Below are 11,347 nucleotides of genomic sequence, written 5' to 3'. Positions count from 1 at the left end.
TATTAATTGCCTGTGAGTAAGTAGAATAGAGATTTTTCAGCCTTGCAGTGCACCTGCCTTTGTGCAGTTAACGGGGCATCACCGTCGAGAGCTATGGTCTTAATAGTGGAGTCCTACGGGGCTTGCCTACGGCTTAACCACTATTGAGCTATTAGAAGCTTGACAGGAGCTGTTGCTGTTTTGGTGTCGAAAGACCCTCTCTTCTATTCCTTGCAATTAATGGTATTCGAGCCGCGGGTACAGTAGCTTGAATGCTTTTTCTAAAGGGGTAAAGAGGAGTAGCAACTAGGGCTTGAAGTGCCAAAGTACACCTAAAAAGTTTACACCTAAAGGTTGTTAGAATGGTTGACAATAGTAAAGAGAGTGAAATTAATGTTGATAACTTTGATTTTGCTCATGAGCAAGCTACTAATGATGCTTCAATGCTTGCTAACTATCTTGTTTCTAGGCTTCAACAAGCCATGGGCAATCCATCTCTCCAAAGTGAAGTGCAATGGCAGCTCCGTGCTCACGGGATTCTCCAAACTCATCACCATGACGAGAGAACACCTAGGAAGCCTCCTTGTGAGACTACCAAAAGAGGTCTCTCTCCAATTCGGGAAGAAGAAGAGAATCCATATGAAGGGCTCAAGAATTTACTTCTTGATGATGCATCTCCTTCCCAAAGGAGAACTCAAGAGCCTCCACCGAAGGAACGAGAAAGAAGCGAGTCTCTGCCACCTCGGCGGAGATGGCTCCACGAAGACAGCGGGCTAAACGCTCTCCATCACCACCAAAGTGGAGAAGACCATCACACTCTTCTCCACACCATAATTCAAAGAGGGATGATAAAAATCAAGAGAAGAAAAAGGCGAGAAAGAGGACACCCTCTTCTCCATCTTCTTCATCCTCTTCCTCTTATGAAAGCTATGGTGAAGACGACAAAGATCAAGACAAGAAAAAGGTGAGAAAGAGGTCACCCTCTTCTCCACCTTATTCAAATTCTTCACCTTCTGTGATGGTGCAACTTTTGAACCATAAAAAAGAAGAGGCCATAGGAAATCCTATGCCGCATGGAAGAGGTCATCCAAGCTGAAGAAATTCAAAGAGGGAGGGAAGAGCATCTCTTTCCTTACCTATGATGGTACCTTTGGTGCTACGGACAAAGTCTTGGCCTTTATCCAGCAATTTGATGCGGCGTTTGGAGATGAGGGCTTCACGGAGTCCTCTAAGCTACGCCATGTAGCTATGCACTTTCAAAAGTCCGCCAGACAATGGTGGTCTAGCCTATGAGCCAACGGTGAAGCTCCACGAACATGGAAAGCTTTAAGAGCTTCCATTATGAAGCAGTTTTTGGCCACCGATGCCAAAGACAAAGTACTCACCGAATGGCGAAGCTTAAAGCTCTCTCCCAATGAATCCATCCACAAATATGTAGACAAGTTTTGGGACTTACAACTCAAAGCCACTGTCTTCAAAAAGTTGGATTTTGGAGAGCAAATGCAACAATTTTGTGCGGGCTTAACCGAAGAAATGGCAGAGTATGTCAACTCCCAAAGGCCACGTACTATATCGGCGGTAATACACCATACTATGGTGGCCTCTCGAATCAATTTCCAAACAGGGGCTAAAAGAAATAATAAGCCCCCGGAAAAGAAGGGTTCCAATGAGCCTAAGGGGAAGGACAATGTCCAAAAGTCTCCTAAGGGCAACTCCAACAAAGCTAAAGAGAAGGGAGTTTACAAAGGTAAGAATAAACTCTCTCCTGAAGAGCTTGAGCGTTATTGTAAGGATAACCGGTGTTTCAAGTGCGGTGAACAAGGGCATGCGTATCGCGCTTGTCCCCAAAAGAACAACCGCCAAGATCCTCCTAGAGCTTCCTTGGTTGAAATCCAAGAGGAGGAGACTCACCAAACTCACCACAAAGGATCTCCTCTTTTCCATGCTTGGGGAAAGGTAAGAGAACATGATGCTTTTATTCTCTTTGACCCTTGTTCTACTCACAATTTTATATCTATAGAGTTAGCCACCAAGCTAGGCATACAATCCTACGAGATCGGAGATGTCCTACCCGCAGACAGTGCCTTCAAGGGGCAAGAAGCTTCAGTCACTCCCTTAATTGGGAAATTGAGGCTTCATGTCCAAGGCTATGTGGACAAAGAGGACTTCTTTATCTCTCCTCTCAAGCATGAGGATGTAATCCTAGGGGCACCATGGTTTGACCGCCTGGCTGCCGATGCTAAATTTCCTGAAAGGAGAATCTCCTTTAAGTTCAGGGAAAAAGACATGTATATAGATGCTAAGGAAATGGGTAACACTATCCCCATTGTACATACACCAGCTTTCAACAAGTCAATAAAGAGCTCTATTTCCGTGTACATGATTTTTGTTAAAGAATCTCAAAATGAACCTAATGCTTTAACAAAAGAAAATAAAAGCAACCAAAAGGAATCAGAGTTATCCAATTTTCTCAAGGGGTTTCAAGATGTTTTTATTGACGACATCCCTTGTGAGCTACCTCCTAAACGAGGTAATGATGACCATGCAATTGAACTTCTTCCAGGAAGTTCACCGCCTAACAAACCTCCTTATAGAGTTTCTCAAGCTCAATAAGAGGAGATTATGCGGCAAGTGCATGAGTTAGTTGAGAAGGGTATGGTTAGGCCAAGCTCATCTCCATTTTGCTCACCTGTGCTATTAGTGCAAAAGAAAGACGGCACATATCGTATGTGTGTCGACTATAGAGCGCTAAATAGGATCACTATCAAGAATAGGTTTCCCGTTCCACAAGTAGAAGACCTATTTGATAAGCTACAAGGATCGACCTACTTCAGTAGGATTGACCTAAAAAGTGGCTATCATCAAATAAGGATAGTTGATCAAGACATTGTAAAGACCACATTTCGCACCACATTTGGTCTTTATGAATACATTGTCATGCCTTTTGGCTTGACCAATGCACTAGCCACATTCAACCGCTTGATGGAGAAGCTGTTCAAGCCTCATCGAACCTTCACTGGAGTGTTCTCTGATGATATTATCATCTACTCTAATTCATTGGAGGAACACAAGCAACACCTCCAGGTAATATTTCAAGTTTTGGGAGAGAATAAACTTTATGTTAATCGAAAGAAAATTGAATTTTTCTTACAAGAGATTCAGTATTTAGGTCATATTATCTCTCAAGATGGCATCCAAATGGATCCATCTAAGTTGGAGGTAATAAAAGGATGGCCTAAACCAAGGAATCTTCATGAATTAAGAAGCTTTATAGGTATGTGTGCATACTATAGACGCTTCATAGAAAAGTTCTCACAAATTTCGGGACCATTACATGACCTAACAAAGAAAAGCGTTAGGTATACATGGTCTGCTAAGGAGAACAATGCTTTCGAAAAGCTTAAAGAAAAGCTTATCTCTCAACCTGTGCTTACACTACCGGATCTCTCAAAACTCTTTGAGGTCCAATGTGATGCTTGTGGTGAATTGCCTTGGAGCTGTTTTGCTCCAAGAAGGGCACGCCATAGGCTATGAGAGTCGAAGGTTTGACCCTGTTGAGCAAGCTCTAGGCATATATGAAAAGGAACTCCTTGCAGTTCTACATGCCTTAGACTCATGGAAGCACTATTTATTGGGGACTCCTTTCATTCTACGAACGGATCACCAAAGTCTTAAGTACTTCATGACGCAGACCAAGCTCTCCGACAAACAAATGAGGTGGGCAAATTTTCTTTCGCAATTTCATTTTCATATTGCTCACATTGATGGCAAGCATAATCAAGTAGCTGATGCACTCTCAAGACGGCCGAGAGTGAATGCGGTTTCCATAGCAACTCACAATGATCTATCTTCAATGATAGATGAGTATGCTATTGATCCCAATTTTAAAGATGTGATTTCAGCCCTTGCATTGGGGAAGAAAGAAGAACCATTTACATTACAAGATGGTTATCTTCTCTATGGCAATAGACTATGCGTTACTAACTCACTACGTGAGAAAGTAATGTATGAATCTCATGATCCACCTTATGCGGGGCATAGAGGGATTCAGTCTACCTTAAAGGGAATTGAAACATATTTCTATTGGCCTACCATGAAAATGAACATACAAGAGTATGTTTCTAAATGTGTGGTATGCCAAAAGACAAAATTTGATAGAGGGAAGCAACTTGGATTGCTTCAACCCTTGCCAATCCCTAATTCACCATGGGAGAGCATATCCATGGATTTTATCTTTGGATTGCCTAAGTCTATCCATGGGAATACGGGAATATGGACGATAGTAGACAGGTTCAGTAAACAAGCTCATTTTATACCTGTCAAAAAGGCTATCAAAGCCCATCAAATGGCAACCCTCTTCATTTCACAAATTTTTAAGTACCATGGCTTGCCAATGTCCATAGTGTCGGATAGAGATCCTAGAATGACCAGTAATTTCTGGAAGGGTCTCTTTGAGAATTTAGGGACAAGACTAAACTTCTCTTCGGCCTATCATCCACAAACGGATGGCCAAAGTGAAATAGCTAACCTAACCATTCTCGATCTACTAAAATCCTATGTAACGGAAGTAGATCAAAGATCCCAATGGGAGAAGTACTTACCCTTAGTGGAGTATGCTTTCAATAACGTTGTACATACTTCCACGGGAAAAGCACCTTTCGAGGTAATTGAGGGAAGATCAAAAAGTCCCTTGCTACTTAAAGTGCATGGGAAGATCTTCGCTGCAGATGAGTATAGCCGAGACCTACAAGAATCTTTTCAAAAGATTAAGGATGCTATCTCTATCTCACAGCAAAGGCAAAAGGATGCTGCTAACAAGCACAGAAGAGCCCAAGCCTTTAAAGAAAACGATTGGGTCTTGTTAAAGTTTCCCAAGGCTCGATTAAGGCACACAACGGGCAAGAATCCTACGGGCCACCAAAAGTACTATGCTAAACTAGCAAAAAGGTACTATGGTCCCTTTCAGATTCTTAGGCCAATCAATGAGATGGCCTATCAACTCAAGTTGCTCAATCATTGGCTCATACACAATGCTTTCCATGTGAGCCTATTAAAGCCTTACAAAGGAGAGCCACCCCAAGAACCAACTATTGAAGACCCGCCGGAGATCGAGGACCAAGAGGAGGTGCTGCAACCCGAGTCCATTCTCCGACATGAAGACAAGGTATTAAGAGGCGGTAAGACTATCCGACGATATCTTATTAAGTTTAAGAATTATCCTTTTGAAGATGCTAGATGGATGCAAGGCATATAATTAAAGGATAACCTAAACCTTGTCAATGCTTACAATGCTTCCCAAGAGTAAGCAAATGTACAAAATGTTAAAAATGAACAAAGTTTTGTCTTATAAGACTCTCTTTTTCTTTATTTGTGCACAAAAATGAAGTATTATGCATGCTTAGATCAAGTTTGAGGAGACGACATCTCCCAAACACCAAGTAGAGCTTGTCACTCTACTATGGAAGATTGATAGGACTAATGTGCAGACATGCTTGCGGCAGCCTCAGGTTCTCAAGCACCAAATGGACTAGTCATCCATTGTGGAATGATGTCGTAGGGTAACATAGGGATCCTCTACCCGCTAAGAAAAGGACTCATGAATATGCTTTATCTTCTCTACACTATAGTCTAGGACGACTATGATTTCAAGAGAGAGGTAATGTCATAATAATCAATATCTAATTCTCCTAAATGATTTTCTCATATTAAACTGATCATTTAATGTGGGGAAGTGCCAGGGGAGAAAAGGCTAGAATATTGGTTAAGCTAGCAGACCGGCCACAGTAGGGATCCAAAGGAAGAAAACTAGGGATCCAAAGGGGGGGGGGGGGGGGTATTTGCAAAAGAGCCATGTGCAACAATGGGCTAAAAAGACCCTAAGGTTCAGCCTATTAAGACTTCCAAAATGCTAAGGTTCCAAAATTCAAAGGTTGTGTCCAAAGCTCAACCTAGGGGAAATTGGATGCTTTGTGTGTGTAAAAAAAGTCTTTGCATATCCCTACATGGGAGGGGGCGAGCCCTAAAGGTAGGGGATGAGAGAGAAAGTCACACACACACACACACACACAGAGGCTCCCTTTACACAAAGGGAATGAGGGACACATGTCAGCTCCCTAGGCCAGATGCCCAAAAGGTGTGCCCAGTTTCTATTGGATGACCCTTGAAGTGGACCAATGAGAATTAAGCTAGATTAAATATAGTTTAATTAATTTAAAAACATTTAATAAAAGAAACCAATGAGAATTAAGTCTCCTAGAAGACTATTGGGCAGTCTCCCAAGGGGTCCAATGAGCATTCAGGAGCCCAATGGCTTGCCTGATTCCTATTGGCCAGGAGGCAAAGGGGTCCAATGAGAGTTTAGTTTAATTATTTAATTACCTAAATCTCTAACAAAAGGGGAAAGGGGGACACATGTCAAAAGGCTATCACTTATGCTGCTTAATTGTGATTGGCTTGACTTGGGGAGGACCAATGAGACTTCAGCAAGAGCAAATAGCAAGAGGGCTCACCCAAGAGAGAGAGAGGGGGCTGATTTTTGCAAGGCATTATCACACACACACTCACACAATCTCATGTGTGAAGAAAGAGAAGACTATCTCTTCCCAAGCTTTAATGGAGAACTCATCACCTACTCCAAGCTTGTGAGATAGAAGCCTACATCGACACACTCTTGGCTTGTGGATGCAAATCCAACCAAGAGCCAAGCTTCAATGCATGCTCATCTCCTCTACCAAGCTAAAGCTATGCTAATATGAGTGATTATGTGAGGAGATGTACATCTTTCTCGTAAGATACTCCTTCCTCTCAATCTACTCTCATACCCTGCTAGCTCTCACCATCTTCGAAGGTGTGTGAGGTCTTGGGTCTGAGAACGGGGATAATTAAAGTTGTGTTTGTTAAGTGTTTTGCTTAGTGCATGAAGCTTTCATCTTCATTGCACTAGCTAGTCTTGGAGGAACACAAAGAATTGTATTGTACAATGTCTCTCTTGATAGGAGAAACCATAATACAAAGCCTTTTGGAGGGGGGACCGGCTCCATGCAAATCCGGTCCTCAACTGTTGTCAATAGCTTAATTTCTCTCTCTTTTGAAAGTATTGTTGATGCTATCTAACTAGGTGTTATGCTTTTTGTTTCTCTCTCCACCCAAGCACTCTTGTAATTCTCATTAGGAATCTATTCTAATGAAATGCCCACTATGTTCATGCTCATTTCCGCTACACACAAGTTATTAGGCCATTAAATGTTACACGGAGATTCAAGATGCAAGCATATGTGATTACATCTAGAGAGACACCCTCGCTTGGCATCCGCCCAAAAGAGCCCAAAGATTCAAGATGCAAGCGTATGTGATTACATTTGGAGAGACACCCTCGCTTCACAAGCTACTTGGTTTGGTATCCATCCACCCACAATCCATCCTCAAACTGACCCTCACACATCTTACTCTTCAAACACTGAGAAGCAACGGTGATATTTGATATATGCAAAATGTAGGACACAAACACAAAACCACAGAGTTGAGAACCCTCAACCATAGACATATCCTGCAACCAATGCACTCCTTGAGACAACATTGCATCTCGAGAGACACACTCGCTTCTCATCCACCAAAAACAGCCCAGAATATATGTGATTGCATATAGAGAGACACCCCCGCTTTGCAACTGTCGAATACAGCCGAAAGCTTCTTGGCCAAGCATATAAAGAGACACCCTCATTGAACTCCGCCCGAAGCTTCAAGAACCTGATCCTATTGGAAATATTCTTCAATTAATGCACTCCATGAGACAACATCCATATGGAGAGACACTCTCCCTTCGCATCAGCTAAAACAACCTAGAGTGTATGTGTTTGCATCTAGAGAGACACCCTCGCTTCACATCTACTAAAAAATGCCCAGAGCTCCTTGGCCCTAACCAAGTTGGACATATCCTGCAATCAATGCATTCCAAGAGACGACATCTGAGACACGAAGCCCCTCAAGCTGTTTTTGTGCTTTATGAATTCTTTTGCCCATATCAGCATCTTGTGTAATGCCACATACCTTCAAGGTGCAAGTGTACATCATTGCATTTGGAGAGATGCTCTCTCTGAATATGTTGAAAACAGCTCTCTCTTCCTGACCACACCCTGTTGGACATATCTTGCAATGAATGCACTCCTTGAGACAACATTGCAGCAGGAGAGACACCCTCGCTTCGCAAAAGCTGAAAACAGTCCAGAACATATATGATTGCATAGATGGAGACATCCTTGCTTCGCATCCACCGAAAACAGCAGAGCTTCTTGGTCCTGCGTTGGAGTATCCCGCAACCAATGCACTCCAAGAAACAACATCCCGAACAGGAAGCTCCTCAAGCACTTTTCGTGCTTTATGAATTGCGCCACATGTGACATACATGGCAACCAAGGAAGTCCAAAAGCACGACGTTTTCTTTCAGCCCCGAAATTCCTAACAATATCATCATGAATTCTTTTGCCCATATCAGCATCTTGTGTAATGCCCAATGCCTTCAAGATGCAATCATACATGATTGCATTTGGAGAGATGCCCTTTCTCTGCATCTGCTGAAAACAACCGAGAGCTTCCTGACTCGGACCCTTGCCTTCAAGATGCAAGCATATGTAATTGCATTTGGAGAGACACCCTCGCTTCGCATCTGCCACCAGCAAGGAGGTCTCGACATATCCCAGACTTGGTTCATTTGGAGGGACACCCTCGTTTTGCATTCATCAAAACAACACAGAGCTTATTTTCCAAGCGTATGGTAAGGCACCCTTGCTTTGCATACGTCGAAAACAGCCCAAGGCTTTAAGATGCAAACGTATGCGATGGCATCTAGAGAGACACCCTCTCTTCACATCCGTCGAAAACAGCCCAGAGCTTCTTGGCCTTGACCTTGTCGAGTACATCCTGCAATCGGTGCACTCCATGAGACGACATGCATCTGGAGAGACACCCTCCCTTCGCATTAGCTGAAAACAGCCTAGAGCATATGTGATTGCATCTGGAGAGACACCCTTGCTTGATATCCGCTCAAAAACACCTGGAGCTATTTTGCCCTAACCAAGTTGGGCATATTCTACAACCAATACATTCTTTTTCCATATCAGCATCTTTTGTAATGCCACATGCCTTCAAGGTGCAATTGTATGTGATTGCATCTGGAGAGACACCCTCGCTTCGCATCTATCTAAAACAACCCAGAGCTTCTTGGCCTTGACCCTGTTGGGTATATCCCGCAATCGGTGCACTCCATGAGACAACATGCATCTCCCTCTCTTCGCGTCAGCTGAAAACAGCTTATAGCACATGTGATTGTATCTAGAGAGACACCCTTACTTCGTATCCGCTCAAAAATCACCTAATGCGAAATGTAAGTTATTGAATTATGGTAGTAATCCGCAGATATGATACAATCAACTCCATATTCAACCAAGAAAACAAAATGAACTTGGATGAAGCAAAAATAAAGAGAACATACCTCTGATTAGCTAACACAATCTATAATGCTCTACTAAAAATATCCACATTATCACAAAAGCTTATGGCTACTAAATTAGAAAACATCTCAAGCATCCAGAAAACCTTGGCATACATTGTGATACAGTGTACCCTCATCCTCACTTAAAAATAATAGAAACATTTCAAGACCAACATAACTTCTAAATAGCGACATAAGCTCTACAGAGCCTACATACCAAAAACTTGGAACAATGCGATTGCCTACGATACGCGAGCCAAGAGGTGTGTGGGTGTGAGAGGATAGAGGCTGCCAGACGGCACCAACTTGCAGGAGTGGAGATTTTCTATAATAGGTAGTAGGTAGGGCTAGTGCAGGCAACACCATGTGCTATATGCAATGATCTAGTTCTCATAATAATGACTTTGCATGGATTTACCCGATACCTTTCTAATAAGCAACTGCTCAGCCCCTCGAATGCCAAAAGCTCGCTCTTTTGTCTAGTAGTCCCCAGCTTGTTTGCGCCCTAAAATTCACAAACAACATGGATGATGGGTTGCACCACTATTAGCTCCTTTCTCAAGAAAACAGAATTTTAAGCACATAATGAAGAATGAAAGGTGCTTTACGACTTTATTTACATGCAATGCTTAGGGATTGGTTTCTCACCCATGAGGTTACGATCTGCGATTCGACTGCAAGCAATTGCCATGGAACCGGCAGGTGTGGTACTGTATTTGTGTGTAAGGAAGTCATGTGTCTACTGTGACCGCCATTCAAACTTAGTGAGAACAACTGCAACACAAATCAAATGAGAGATTAGAAATGTGTGGCTTCAAACTGCCTTGTAGCATGTGCCAGGCCATGGCCACTCACAAACTCATAAGAGGTGGTGGCAATCTTGCTTATCCAGCTACATGTGAAGAAGGTTTTTTAGAGAGGATGGAGAGCACTCCCAATCCCTTCCCTACTCTGATCTCGCCCTTTACTTTTATGGAGGGTAGAGACTCTCCACCTTTGGCCTTCATGGGTGGCCTTGCCCAATCTCGTGTTGGTGTTGCACCTTATACTTCTCCCATCATGGAGGAGGCCCTGGCCCCATTGTTGTCCTTCAAAGTCACAGATAGAAAGACTATGCACCCGTCCTTCAGAGAAGGAGAGAGATGACGATGGAGAAGAGAGAGAGAGAGAGAGAGAGAGAGAGAGAGAGAGAGAGAGAGAGAGAGAGAGAGAGAGAGAGAGAGAGCGAGAGAGAGAGAGAGACTTCTCACTGCCACTTCCATGCATCGGCATCGCCTTGTCCCCAGGCTTCGACTCCGCCTCCATAGTTGCTGCACGCCCACGTGTATGATCCGTTGCTCAATTACAGTCACCACGTCTCTCAAGTTTGAGCCCTGAGCACATGAGGGAAAGAATGCGAACAGCGACAAAATTCAAATTCTCTCATCTCTCTCTCTCTCTCTCTCTCTCTCTCTCTCTCTCTCTCTCCCCAAAGCTCAAGCTAGGATATGTTGACACGTGTAAAGGACTCCTCGTTCCACCATATTATGTTAGTAGATATGCTTTATCTTTGTTCAAATCTTCTCCGCAATCGACAATAAAAGGTATTGGGTTCTTGGAGTGTTCAGGTGTATGGTATCGCCTATCTCATAGCGGGTCCAAAAACTAACCTCTTTTTCTCATCCAATAACTTTTTGCCACAGCATATGTGCCTGCATAGTCCAAGTGGTTGACGCGGCCATTTTGAACCCAGCCTTACTACCTCATTGATTCTTCTTGCTAGCGTTCACCTAACTAAATCGGTAGTGTCTCTCTTGTCTCACAGAAATCTCATCTTGTAGGCATGATTTACTTGGAGTTAAAGTGCCTCCAAGAGAAAAATTAAGAATATATGTTTTATCT

At 43.0% G+C, this 11,347-nt stretch overlaps 1 pseudogene; it reads right to left on the bottom strand.

The window, feature by feature from the left end:
- Positions 1–7,363: 7,363 nt before the first annotated feature.
- On the bottom strand, positions 7,364–10,473 carry LOC147424558 (uncharacterized; annotated as a pseudogene).
- Between the last annotated feature and the right edge of the window lie 874 nt (positions 10,474–11,347).

Source organism: Adiantum capillus-veneris, chromosome 25 (assembly GCF_014529385.1).
Source record: "Adiantum capillus-veneris isolate H3 chromosome 25, ASM1452938v2, whole genome shotgun sequence".
Lineage (NCBI taxonomy): Eukaryota > Viridiplantae > Streptophyta > Polypodiopsida > Polypodiales > Pteridaceae > Adiantum > Adiantum capillus-veneris.
The sequence above is the reverse complement of the archived record's forward strand: the minus strand, read 5'-3'. Positions and strand labels throughout refer to the sequence as shown.